Source organism: Carassius carassius, chromosome 47, assembly GCF_963082965.1.
Source record: "Carassius carassius chromosome 47, fCarCar2.1, whole genome shotgun sequence".
NCBI lineage: Eukaryota > Metazoa > Chordata > Actinopteri > Cypriniformes > Cyprinidae > Carassius > Carassius carassius.
Window position 1 is genome coordinate 6,093,165 of NC_081801.1, and position 14,636 is coordinate 6,107,800.

General features: G+C 37.1%; 1 long non-coding RNA gene across 1 annotated transcript in view; it reads right to left on the reverse strand.

The window, feature by feature from the left end:
- Window positions 1–4,404, reverse strand: part of LOC132130944 (uncharacterized) — a 35,465-nt gene extending 31,061 nt beyond the window's left edge. Inside the window, exon 1 of the long non-coding RNA XR_009428815.1 lies at window positions 4,302–4,404. This is a non-coding gene — a long non-coding RNA (uncharacterized LOC132130944). The remainder of the gene's footprint in view (window positions 1–4,301) is intronic.
- Between the last annotated feature and the right edge of the window lie 10,232 nt (window positions 4,405–14,636).

The window sequence follows — 14,636 nt, forward strand, 5'->3', positions numbered from 1 at the left end:
TCACCCCTCCATTTCCAGTTGGCAGCCTGAGCGCCTTAGTGTCAGCTTTGATCTCTGTTAAGGTTCTCTGAGCCCTTTCAGATAGGATCAGTTTGCTGTTACACACATCACTCTTGGCTCTCTCCCCTGGCTACTCGCTTGTTTGTGACAGGCGTACGTGCATACAAATAATTGTGGATCTCAGCTTCGCTGGATAAAAATAAGATGCACAGATGTGAAGTGCATCCTCCCTTCAATAAGAATAGAGCGAGCAGCTTACAAGAGAAAACTTTCACTGCACATATCGGAGATTTAGTCACATGGATAGAATTCGGATTCCCAGTGCTTCACAAACTAGTCATGAAGTCAACATGTCAGCCAAGCACACATACCCTTGCTATAAAAGCCTATAGTATTAAAAGTAATGAAAAGGTGAAAACGAGAAAAATTGTTGAAATGCGACTTAGGTACAGACTTCTTTCAAACACATTAAAAATATTACCCCAAACATCGCTGACATCACTATGTTGTAATGCAGTAATTACTGTAATAGTTCAGATATTCAGAAAACTCTTTTGTTTCCCATGATAATGAAAGTGCAATTTGAAAATAAATAAATGAATAAATAAAACCCACCCCACATACTATTTGGCTATATAACTTAGCCTGTCAAACATACTTGGCCTCGTGTTGATCCAAACATGTTTGACTTGATTTTTTCCTGAGGAATGCAAAAGAAGATATTTTGAAGAGCCTAAAGGGGTCTGAACAAGAATGGAAAACACAGACATTTTCTTTAATATATTATCATGTGTTCCACAGAAGAAGATTTGGTAAAACATGACGATGAGCAAACTGAGACCGAAATAACATTTTTGGGTGAACTTTTCTTTTAAACTCAAAACATAACATATGCTGGCCTTTTCAGCAGGTTTGAAAAAAAAATCTATGGTAATTTACTTTTTGGGAAAAGAATCAGAGTAGGGCAGATCCACATGAACATGTTGCCAATTTCCATTAAAGGCTGGCCTGAAGCAAGTTAGGACTTCCCTTGGTATCAGAAGTCACTGAGAAAATGATCTAAAAGGTCTAGTCAGATTTTAAACAGTTATGTAAAAGCACTGAGATGTTTTCAGGAAGCCATATATGGAGGACAGGACTAATGCCAAGGATTTTCTGGTTGGATGATGCCGGACTCAATGACAACTCTTTAAAACATTTCTTCTGTGTTTGTATGCACTCTATGAGGCATTTGTTGCAAACATGTGGTTTACAAATGCTATTTAAAGTCTAATGCTGATGGAATCCCAGCTTCTTCACTGTTTAACAAGCTTCTATTCACCTCGTGAATGTCTGAGAGAGAATGGCACCCAATAATGCAGTATACGCATGATTGGTGCCAAACGATGTTAAATGTTATGTAGCTTTGAAGAGTGTGGCCCTCCAGCATGGGTTCACATCAGCAAACACATTTTCCAACCGCCCAAAGTTGTCTGCTCTCTCTCCTTCATGGACACACTACTCCTGTCATTGCTCCCCACTTTTGCTCTCTCTCTCCCTCTCTCTCCCCCTGCGGCCTGCATCTCTACCTCTTCCCTTCCTCCATCTGTTTTCATGCTCAGCACAGTCAGGCCATGAGCTAGAACAAATCTATCTGCAAAACCAGACTATCAACTATTGAACAAACAGGCTATAATCTATTGCTTGACAGGTTTGATGCCAATATTAAAATGCATTCTCATTACTAGAAACATCAGATGAAAGGAGAGGTGAGAGGTCGGATGATTACAAGTCTTTGTGGTGCCAAGCGGTGAACTGAAACAAGGAGCTAGCTGTCAATCAAGCTTGTTTGCCATGCATTCTGGTCAGTTCATCATCTGCAGCCTTGACCTTATGCAAACCTGGAAGATGAAATCTATACATCTTGATGTGGAACAACTTATTGAGATGCAGAGAGCAAATGCGGTCTATCTAAAGAATGGCATCATTCAGCCTTATGCATATACATATCCATGCATTTTGAACATGAACAGAAAAAAAAAACTTTGTAAAAAATTAAGAAAAAAATAAAACAAAAAAGGTTGAATAAAAGTTGTATTTTTTTATTGCAAGTAAATATTATAAAGACAAAGATTCTCAATCTTTAATCAAAACGTTATGACCCTGATCTCAGAAACGTTTCGCTTTTTTTCTGATGTATGAAACGCTACACATCAGGGAAAATTATTAACCAAAAATAGTATAGCCATCCAATAGCAAACCAATAATGACCAACAGCCATCATTAATTATTTTTAAATTATTCTGATTTATTTAGAACTTTTTGTTTTAAAGCTTCGGCAGAAAATGTTGAGCCTTACAGTGAATCTCTCCACTATCAGAATAGGTTATGGGTTGATGCAAGGGTATTACTACTTAATTTTGGCCACATGCTGACAGTTTAGACCTGTAAAGATGTGTACAGGGTTTATAGTGTATGAACTACAAACCAGTTCAATCAAAGCATTTCACAATAAAATCCTCAGACCAAGTTATTTGGTCAACGGAGAGCTAGAAAAATTAAAGAAGTGTTACAGCAACAGTGTCCTCATAACTTGCCATGACATGGTATTACAAAAGACTACAGCAGAATGTTTCACTGTTTACGTAAAACCAAAGGTCCTATATTCTGAACTGTTTAACAACGTGTCTAAAATAATATTTCAAGTTATTTGGAATCAAATATATGGAGAGAATCCATGGCATGCTTTCAGTTTCCAGAGAAAATAATTTTAATATGTTCTTGTCAATTCATAAAAGAGTTAGACAGTGTTTACAACAATACACTGAGAATGGAAGCTTAGAAGACAATTAAAGAGTGTAAACAAAACCATGGAGAGCCAAAACTATCTTCGAAGCACTGTTTACATGATCTGACTTCTTCAAACCTCATCCAGTGCCTCTTCCCAAGGGCAAGCCTTCAAGGGTATAGCTCAAGAAGGTGTTATGCTCAACATGATGACTAGGGGCTGTTCTGTTTGAATGGAAGTCAATGGACTAGAGGAGATGCCTCAATGCACAAAATAAACTGTTTGTGCATGGAAACAGCTCATCACTTAATACACTGAATGCTTGGCTGCTAATCTTAAACATGGAAGGCATTACATATTTTCTTTGGAATGAGCTATATATAGAGCTTGCATAAAAATAAATAAATACATAAAAAACAGGATTTACTAAAGCACTACCCACTTATCTCCTGATGTAAAACTCTGACGGCTAATGTTAAGGTCGCTATTTGATTAGCTTAGAAAGTACACATTACTAACGGTTAACTAAAGGTTTACATCTCTTCCGTTGATTAGAATATCTATGTGTATCTACCAAAAACGCATAACCACACTTTTCTGTACCTCAAAAAGTGATTCTCAATGGGCTTTGCTGGCTTAGGATACTGTATATATTTTAACTGGATATTAAGTACTACAATTGTTCTTAATGATAATAATGATAATATTACAAATAATTTAAAAATAGAATAAATTCTACTATGATAACCAAACCAGCCTCTAAATGTGTGATTGTGATCAGTCTTTGATGTCATCAACAAAATATGGGAAGAGTTTTCTCTATGCATGATTATTAGTAAATAATAAAAGGCAGCTAACCATATATGTTGTTTGGGTTGCCAGATGAGAACCACTGATTTAATAAACTTTACATCACACATAAATATTATTTACTAAATAATTCATGTGAAAAAAAACACTTCATATTCCAACACTTATAATTCTGTCAGTTAGGGAACACTACTGCAATGAAATCTAAATGAAGTTGAGCTGCTCAACTCTACGTAAAACACGTTTGATGTTCTCAACTGATTATTCAGACTAACTGTTTATTTTAGCAATTCCTAGCAAGGTGAAGGATGGCTGAAACTCTATTTTGGCCAGCAGTCCGTAAAAAGCTATTGCGTCTGTTCTACTTGACCTGCCATCCGTGACGTGATACAAAGTGACTGATTGCCCCCTGATGCTGTGCCAACAGAGTCAGACATTTCAGATTTTCTCCTTTTACTGTTAAGTCAGTAGGGGAAAGGGAAGCTCAGAGGAGAGACAAAGCCACTGATGAACGGATTGACATTTCCTAATGTGATATTTGAGTCCAACCACACATACACAGACTTCCAGAGGGATATACAACAGTCACCACACTGACCGTCCATCTCGACTGCTACAGGTTAAGAGAGATAGATTCACCTCGGGTCAGATGGGAATGCATGTGCATCATGAACAACAGGCTCACGGACTGGAAAGGAAGAAAATGACTTTTCAACAGCAGTACCTCATTCATCTACTCTTGAATCTTTTCCATTCCGCGTTCCACCCCATCTTTCCACTCACAGCATCATGAATTGGCACCCTTCACCTCCTCCGTCTGATTCGCCTGAAAACACAAGATGCAAACAAGCTGTGAAAACCGGCGCATATTCTGTATGCCTTTTCGCTTACACTTGGTAAACACTTCTGTGTGTCCACGGAAATTAGAATAGATTTGAAAGGGCACAGTGATCCAGTTCTTTAAGCCCGGGACTACCTTTTGATATCGGACATACCGAGCATGCATACAAAATCATTGAAACTGCCGCAATGAGCAGGAAACAAGGAGTATCGGCCAAACAAGGTTTCACTTCCAATCATGCTTTGGCCTTTTAAAGCACCCTGTGGATCAATTCTTGCTTTCAATCCAAAGAGCCTATATTAAATAATTCATGTAAGATCAAATAGACATTTCAGGGAAAAAATAGTCAATCCCTTCACTCAAACAGGGTTTTGTGTCAGGATTTAAAATCACAGTATTTGATAGAATCTGTGTACAGTTAGCAAGTTAGCTTTAGCAGTTGCTGGTGTTATAACTGTTGTGACCTGAACATACTACACTACAAACTTAAACTACGTATGCATTATGTACTCTTTACGTACACTTCTTATTGTTGAAATCTTCAGTGTGAACACTCTACTCATATTTTTCATACTACAAAATGGCATAGAATAAATGTTGCGAAGTAAGCAAATCAATATACAGCTGAGTGTCTAACAGCCATCTTTTTGATAGTATCACGATGCTAACATAACTTTCTCTAATTATATTAACTTTTAACATAACATTTAATTACATACAACATTCTACAACATGATGTAACTACCCAGTCACAGTGGTTTCTTTAAAAAAATGTTGCAGATCTGTATATTGTGGAAACATGCTTGAGGGCAAATTCTCTCTAAATTGCTCACACTTCAAAATCGTTTGATCACCAAGGTCAGGCTGAAATCTTTACCTAAAATGTGTCAGATTAATCAGTCGACAGGAGAATTGGAAAAACAACAAGAAAAAAACAGCACCAGATTGGAAATTTGAGAAGACAAATAGCATCTGAACGATGCCATGCATTATTGTGTCATCTACATAGTCATCTAATGGCTGTTTCACATTAATAAAGCGGAGAACGTTATACTGTAACAGATGGTGAGACTACATCAGCGTCTCAGGAGCTATTTATTAAATGTGTTATTAATTATTTTCAACATGATGAGCTTTGTGGCTCCTTCTGGCCTGGGTGAAAGCAGGAGTGTGCCATTTGCTTTTATTCCAGTAAGATGGCTGCCCACCTTTGCTAGATGGAAGAAAGCCATCATCTAACTACATCCTATTTTTTAAAATAACTAACAATTAAACTCACCTTATTTAATAAACCCAAGCAGGCTATGAATATGTCTGTGATTAATCGCTATGCTTGACAAACCCGACACCTCACTTCGCAGTAAAGCTAACAATCTGTGATAGAACTCTTGCTTTCCAGCTGAGCCTTTTGCTGTGGTCTCAAGGCTATCACCCTTCATCCCATCCCAGTGGGACGCAGGTGCGAGCTTATAGAGGAGGACACGGCACGCACACCCACCTTTCCCCCAAGCCTCCTCTTCACTCCCTGCAGGCACTCTGTAGGCCTGGGATGCCAGCTGGAGGTGACAGTTTTCTCACCTGCCACAGGCAGCCCGCCACCTGCCAACACTCACCCCGTTACCATACACAGGTGGCGGAGGACAGCAGAGTCATGACTCCATGTTGCCCAGCCTGTCTCCACTCCTCCTGCCCTCCTCCCATAACCCCCACCCCTCTAGGTTCATGCTCCAGCACCCTCACTGCAAAACTATATCTCCTGCTAACACCTTGCACACTATCTCAGTCTCATTTGGTGATTTATAGAGGCCAGGCCTTTTTGCCTTTCAGCCTAGGCGTGGCACGTGTTGCCCCTGGGACAAATGAACACGATATTCATTTTTTTATTCGGTCAAAATGAGAGAGAAAAATGCGCTTCTTGATTTAACATGCCGGAGTAATGTCCATTATCTGCTGTGCTTGTAAAGGTACAGCAGTGTCCCAAAAACAAATTAAGAGGAAATGGTTCCAGCGCCTATGTGCATATCTATTAGCATGGTGGTACAATGCAAAATGTTACTGTCATGGTCTTATTCGTGTGAAAAAAGAAGGTCCTGTCCATTACTACTGTAAAATAGTTGTGGGCCTATATCTGAATGTTTTACAATACCATGTAAATAATAAATCAGGTACAAATTGTGCTGCCAAGTAACTTTGAATTAATTATCTCCCCCTATGTAGACATAAAAAATAAAATAAAAAGGTATACTAGGATGATTGAACAAATGAATAAATATATAGCTGCACAATGCCCATATAAATAGTGTGTGCTGGCATCATCCTATCACCCATGCTGGGATTTATTAATGGATTTATTGAGCAGGGAATGCCAGCTTTTCATACATTTATTGTGTTTGATGGAAACATCTGAAACGAGGTGACAACAAAAAGCAGTAAGCAGAGCTGGATAGCTAAGTGTGTGTCAGGGATGATTTTACAAGAACTCTTCTTTACAGTTGCAACCTAAATGCCTTTCATCACAGAGCTTTGAAATGTGAATTCAATAACCCACACTGATGGAATACAGTACTTAAAGTGAATGCTTTGATTTCCTGTTAATCCAATGAGACTATGACTACTGTACTATTTGAATTCAGTTCCAATATGCCATCTGTGTACAGTAGATGCTGACCCTGCTATCAGTTTGCTTTTAACAGATAAAGCTACAGACAACTAGAATCTTTTGCAGTGCATCGTGAAGCTGTAATATTTTTAAACAGGATTTGTGTTTTGTGTCCCCCCTCAATTCCCAATTTGTCAGTACGTTCTGACGTGACATTGAATGTGACCCACTGAAAGGGAATGAACTTACTATCCTAAGATGGTTCTAATGGTCGACAATAACCACTTTAGGCTTGTTTTATCAATTTTAATTTCAGAAGCATTATCAGATGTTAATATACAAATATGGCACTTTTATAGAATGCGATGCTTTCATCCACAGATATTACAGCAATGAATGTGTGCCAGGCTGTGACCTTAATAGATACAGATTTAGCATTTGCTTCTCTATCCCTCCCATAAATACAACACAATTTCTTGTGTTCATTTCCTTACTCCATACAGCAGCTCTTTCAAGTAAACACTGGTTTTGAAATATTCATGAATTACTAACAGATGTCTCTTGGCCTGGTTTACTGAGCATACTATGCTAAATAAGTAAATACAATATAAGCTGATTTACTCTGAGAGTTTCAACTCAAAGCAGTAGATCTCATTTGGTAGGCTAGTTCTGCTTCAAGCAGACCTCTTAGGGCTATCAGAAAACTTTTCCCTGTTTCTTTTTCCTCCATACAGGACTAATGCTAGCCTCCAGCCTGCTAATGTGCTGCTAGGGAGCAGTGAAGCACTTCCAAGCTCTCGACTATCCATGCCGTGCAACCATGCATATCAAAATCTGGCCTCCCAAATCAGCCAAGATTTCTGTTATTCCGAATGCCTCAGGGCCTCCAGTAATGTGCTTTGTGCACAAAATCATCTGCATCTGTTTATGGATACATCACATGCCTCTTGAATAATACCCATGGATTTTGATTGTTTTTTTATAATTATTTTTCTCTTATAGGCAGATTTGCAATATTACACAATCACTTCCCCACCTAAAACCCTGCCGTTCTGGTCATTACTATTTCTATTGATGGAAGTTTTGTCAATTTAGTACCTGGCATATCTAGCAGCATGGCGGCTGTTGTTGTGCAGCTCAAATGCCGGGCTCCAAGCCAAACTTTCCTCAAACATGACAGCTCATCCCCCAATGAGGACAGACTTACTGCTGCCATTCCACTTCTATTACCAGGAGAGTCACACTGCAGACATGGATGAAGATATGAAAACCATTTTACGGCAGATCGGGGCTAAACATGTGTGCCGTGGCCCACTGGCTGCCACGTTGCTCTTAAACCCGCAACCGAGCAAAGCATTCATGCATGTCAAGTCAGCAGTAATAGATGCTTGCAGTCTCAAAGGAACATGTCCTCATAGCTAAAAATAAATAAATAAATACAATTTGTGTGCACTGACTGGCAGATGCAGCCAACCAACTTCATTCTCAGACTACCAATGAAATGCTTTATTTTGTTCTCTTTTTAACTAATAAAAAATGTATCAATACCAAATATATTATTAGCAAATTATCTAAATGATACCACACACACACACAATTTTAAGCAGGGCTGTGAATCAAATAAAATTTTAAAACAAATCATCACAATGATTTACTATGTTAAATGTGAAACGGAGGATGAAGCGTACATAATTAGAATGAACAGAGTGCTAACCACAGGAAGCGGAAAAAAAAGAATGCTGCAATAAATATGCTATTTTCAAATTTTCAACAAAACTCTCAAATAGGTCGTAAAAGGTCTCAAATAGATCAAATAAAGGTATCATTTTTCCAAGCCCTAATTCTATTTTATTAGTATTATTATTTCAGAGTTTGTTTGTTTTTGTTTTTTACTTAAAAAAAGATTTTGACACCTGAATTTATAAAATAAATACCTAAATAAATCAATAAATACATTAACACCATTCATTTCCAGTTCCTCTACTGAACAGCAAAGATATGAAGCTGGTTGCCATCTTGATGTGGAACATTCTAGTGACCTCTGTGCTCCAAGCAAAAAGAAAAAGGACAGATGAAAAAAGTAAAAAAATGGTAAGGTTCTGAGAGAAGACTTTGAGAAAAAAAGTTAGAGACAAGGTCTGACTGAAAATGAAGCTTCGCATAAGAGAGGGAGTATGACAAATGGTGGAGGGCGTGAGAGAGAGAGAGAGGAGGAGGAGGACAAAGCGAGGAGGTCAGGAAGCAAAGAAACGAAGAAAATGAAAGGGAGATGGGCCAAGAAGACTGAGGGAAGGATAGTGAGTGCTAACGGCAAAAGGAAAAGTCAGACAAAGAGGCCGAGAGGGGTTTTGAGAAAACAGCGTGAGGCAAAGCAAGTAGAACTGGAGGGTCTTGTTGGGTAGTTCTCCCTCCCTGAAACACAGTCCTTCCCTGTTAACCCCCACACTCTTCTGCTTCACAGGTAATTAAATGGATTTCCTGTCTTGTACTCAGTGAGAGAACATGACCCAGCACTCTGCGAGAGCGTGTCGAAAGTCACTCCAGGGCTGCTTTTTGCGCCATCTGCATCCTTGTGTTCGAGCAAGGCCCTAAGCAAACAAGAGCTGTGCTGGGACTCGGAGGGCAGGGACGCATGCCTCAACACACTGGAGCCAAACAGGGAAGGAGCCACTGAGCTCTGGCCTTTATGGAAACTACCTGCCCTACTTCTGGGGAAGGACGGGAAGGAGGTCTGGTCTCAGGGTCTGCTGGTGAGACAGGGTTCTTTTTGGGTAGTTCTTGAGCAAAGAAGCGATCATCTGTGCCAAGTCTTAGACCAGTGCAATCCCATTTTTAAACAAATGACTCTTATTAACTGTTTCTTTACATGAATCATTGAAAAGACTCATGAATTCAGGAGTTGAGACCTGTTCACACTAAGGATGTTAACTATAATGATAAAGATTAGGGTTTATGCGTTATGGGTTTATATTGAACAGAACGTTATTGTCCATTGGTGTGGATGTTAATATAGCTTTTGAGATGAATGAGAATATTTCATGTGCTTGCAATTTCACAGTCCTAACAAGCTTACCATCAAGTAGCAATCTCAATCACTGCTCAGGTTCCTGTATTTATTAAGGGCCAGTTCCAAATGAGAGCCACTATATTGAAGAAAATGCAGATCAGTGGCTGATTGGCCTATGCTGAGAGAGGGGCTGTGTTGCCAGATTGTGGGTAAATAGACTTTGGAGGCTGCTGCAACACACACTTGGAATTTCTATGGGGGAACAAAATGTATGCAAATTAGGACCTTGACCCGAATCAAATCCCGACCTGTTCGTTAATTGCAAATTACAGACTGTGGCACCCCAATCAGTGGCCTTTTATCGTAAGATTCTTGACTCATTCTTCGCATACATTGGAAAATAAAAGAGAGGAACGTTCTGCCATCAAGCATGGAATTTGTTATTCATGATGGTGGTGATTAGAAAGGGTTTGGCCCTGGCTGGTGGTCTGAAATGTTGAAGCAGGGGTGGCAGAGATGTATGATACTGGCACCAACTGCAGAATAAAGATTTATGGAAAAAAATGAGAATTACAAAAGCATGAAGCGTCTAGTCAGGGATTACAGCAAGTGTATGGAGTGGGATTTGCTATCATCATCAGTCCAATAGGGGTCAAGGTTTGGCTGATTAGCATGGCCCAGTTAGCCTTTGCTAACTACACCATCTGGACCAAAAAGCATCTTTCCCCATTGGCAGTCAATCAAAACTAGCTGTGAAGCATTTTTGCAAGCAACATACAATTTATATTTCATTCTATTATAGAAGATGTTTTTCAGTGGCTTGGAGAATTTTTAAAATAATTAAAATGCACTCATACCACAGTTCAAAGGGATGCAAAAATATAAAAATTCTAGCTGAATGAACAGGAATTAAATCAGAATCAAAATGAGAGCCAGTGAATTGGAATCAATAAGAAAAGAATATTGAACACATAGTTCCTCAAATAGTTTTTACATTTATTCATGCTCATGTCATTTCAAACGTTTTTCCAAATTTTGATAGTCTTCAAAACACAAATTAAAATATTTTTTAAACGTGAGAGTTTCTATCCATCCATAGTAGCGAGAGGTTTCGGTCTTGACAACCAATACTTAGATCCAAAAATGTGTCAGGTGTCATAAAATAAATCCATATAATTCGGTTAAACTCAAGTCTTGTAAAAGATACAATCACTTTTTTTTAACTCTATTAAAAAACACAGATACATAAAGTGCATTGCATATGGTAAACGAGGAGGTTGAGCATGAGTAAATCATGACAGATTTTTCATTTTTGGGTGATATATCCCCTTAATTAAGAAAGAAAGAAAGAAAGAAAGAACCAATATGGTACTGATATTTGTGCATCCCTAACAGCTCAGCAAAGTCACATAAGTGACATGTTTGTGTGTGTTCTTGTGGTGCCATCAGCACTGGCATGACATTATTTTCCTTTGGTTAGAATGATTAGTCACATTTACATGAACAAAAATGGCATACTTCAAATCCCATACTTCCAGGACGTCCTTCTCCATATGAAAGGGAACATTAACAGATAGCTTTCTCCAGATACAACAGACATCCTTGATCCATCCCTGTCACTCTTCCACCAGCAACCTGATGTCACATTAAAGCATTAAAATCAGGAGAACACCACAATCTACTCTGTCACAAATATTACATGACAGGCTGCGAAGAGTCAGTTTGTTCAAATGCAAAATGTCTTGACACTGCTTATATATCCATCACTGCTTTATCAAGTGCCTGTAGGCCTTAACGAGGCACATTTTGATATTTTTGCCTTTGATACCACAGCTGTTTCTGCTTTTATGCATGTTCTAAACATTGTCTTTGTCACACCTCCCCCTTTCTCTCTTTCTCACTGCCTCTTTCAAATCTAACAGGATGTTTCTTAAATTATTTTCTTTTGAGGTTTCACATTAGAGAATGTTCCCTGTGGCACTGTTTTCCACAGACACTAAGAAAGCTTTCTTAAAATGGTGCACGAGTACACAGCTTCTAAGTTGTGCACCCAGCTAGCACCCAAGCACAAATTCCTAGTTGCACACACCTACACCCAGCTACTCGTACACAAACACACTATTGAGCTGTGAATGAAGTGATATTGTAACCTTAACCTATACAGCACTTCCCCTCTGTGAGTTCAGCCAATGAATTATCCTCTCAAGTAAATCCTGTTTAGAGGATAATCCTTTTCCCATCATCTGGACAGACACTTTCAGTAATGAAATGCCCTGAGGGTGTCCCTGTCACTCGCCTCTTTGCCCCACTCTGTCACATCTCCCATCAGAAGAAGGTGGAGATCTCCACACACTTTCAGACACACTTTCAGACACATATTACAGACACAGTGGCCCCACAGCCTTTTCTTATTGTATACTTTCACCATCTACTAACCCTACATCCTCCTTACTCATGGAGAAGAACAGGCCTTTCGATTTAAAGGGCAAGTACACCCCCCAAAATAAAATAAAAAATCTGCTGAAATGTCATCAATTATTAAACCCTGTGGCCCTGAAACTTTCAAAAAAAAAAAAAAAAAAAAAGCACTTTATCATAAAAAAATTAATAAATAAGGTGAACAGTGTCATACACACACTAAAATAATAAAACAAACATTAATACTTTTGTGTTACCAAAATTTAAGGTGTAACATAAAACCATAATTTGCATAAATAATAAGAAAAACACTAAGATAAAACGGGAATTCTATCAATGTCAGTTTACGCTGTAAATTATAAGATGCCTTATATGACTTAAGATGACTTGTCACTATGAACCAATTAACAAGTTTTTCTTTTAACATTCAAATTAATTACATTTAGCTTTAAAGTAATGCATATGACTTTTATATTATATTCTAAATATTATGAAGCCATTCAACAGCTTTGTGTGCTCAAAACCCCACCTAATTTTTTTTTTTTTTTTGGCTAAATATGTTTTACTCTTATACAGTCTATGGTTTCACTCTAAAATGTAACAATCTGAAAGTAATATTGGCTGTGAATGCTATCTTTAAAAAAGAAAAGTTAATTTTAAGAACAATTCACTGAAAGGTTATTTTTGGAATCCAAAATGGTTCTTTACTGGCATCGCTGTGAAAACCCACTTTTGGAACCATTCTTTCTTAAAGTGTAGATGCCCAACTGAATGCTTGGTTTGTGCAATCTGCTCTAGCGCCCAGTGTGACAGACTCAAATATATCATTGTGACAGTGTACTCAGGAAATGTGATCTGGAGAAGAGAGAGTAAATATTTCTCCAAATGTCTCGCCACAATGAAACAAGCTGTACTCTGACAATGGCAGAGTGACATTACGAGGCTTGCTGCAGGCAAAAGTGCCAAGTGGAGGCCTCTCTGTGTCTGTTTGTGGACTGGGGTGGCCACAGGGTGTCGGATCTGAGATTTGATGGCGTGATAAAAAGCCCAGGGTGAAGGCTGCTGCCACTTCAATCTTCCATAACATCATCTGGCCAATCGCTTTCCCGCTGCACTGAAAGCCTTTAAAGGCTTTACACAGCCTCAGATTTTCACTCCCACTGAGAGATCACTACATGCTCTTTTGTTCTAACATTATGTGTCTATATAACAATGTGCATATCTAGATCTACCTCTATAGATCTATCTCTATAGATAAATCTAAAATTGTACTTACTGTATATCTCTATATCTATTGTATTAAACCATGCATCATATTTTAGAAATATTTTTCATTGCTATAGTTCATGTTATCATAAGTAGTCAACTAACATTAACAAATGAAACCTCATTGTAAATTGTCGTCTATATTTGCTTCTATGAGGAGGTCTCAGAAATATTTAGCCACATTAAAAAAAAAGTTTTATATTTCTTTAATAATAAATACTACTTTTATGAATGTCTTGAATGTATAAAAATATTTATTTTATAATTTCTTTAAATATTTTGTTATAGAATGCAAAGATATGCATTCGATTGTATGTGTGTGGCGTAAGTATATGTATATATATATATATATATATATATATATATATGTATATATATATATATATATATATATATATATATATATATATACATATATACATATACATATACATATACATATACATATACATATATATATATACATATATACATATACATATATATATATATATATATACATATATACATATACATATATACATACATATATACATATACATATATACATACATATATACATATACATATATACATATACACATATACATATATACATATACATATATACATATATACATATATACATATACATATATACATATATATACATATATACATATACATATACATATACATATATACATATACATATACATATACATATATACATATACATATACATATACATATATACATATATATATATATATATATATATATATATATATATATATATATATATATATATATATATATATATATATATAAAACACATAAATATTTGTAAAATGTGTGTTTTTAGATATACATAGTAAATATACTAATTTAATATATAATATAATATTTCTAAATTGTCTGTAGTTGCAAAGGTCCTAGAGTCTCTAGT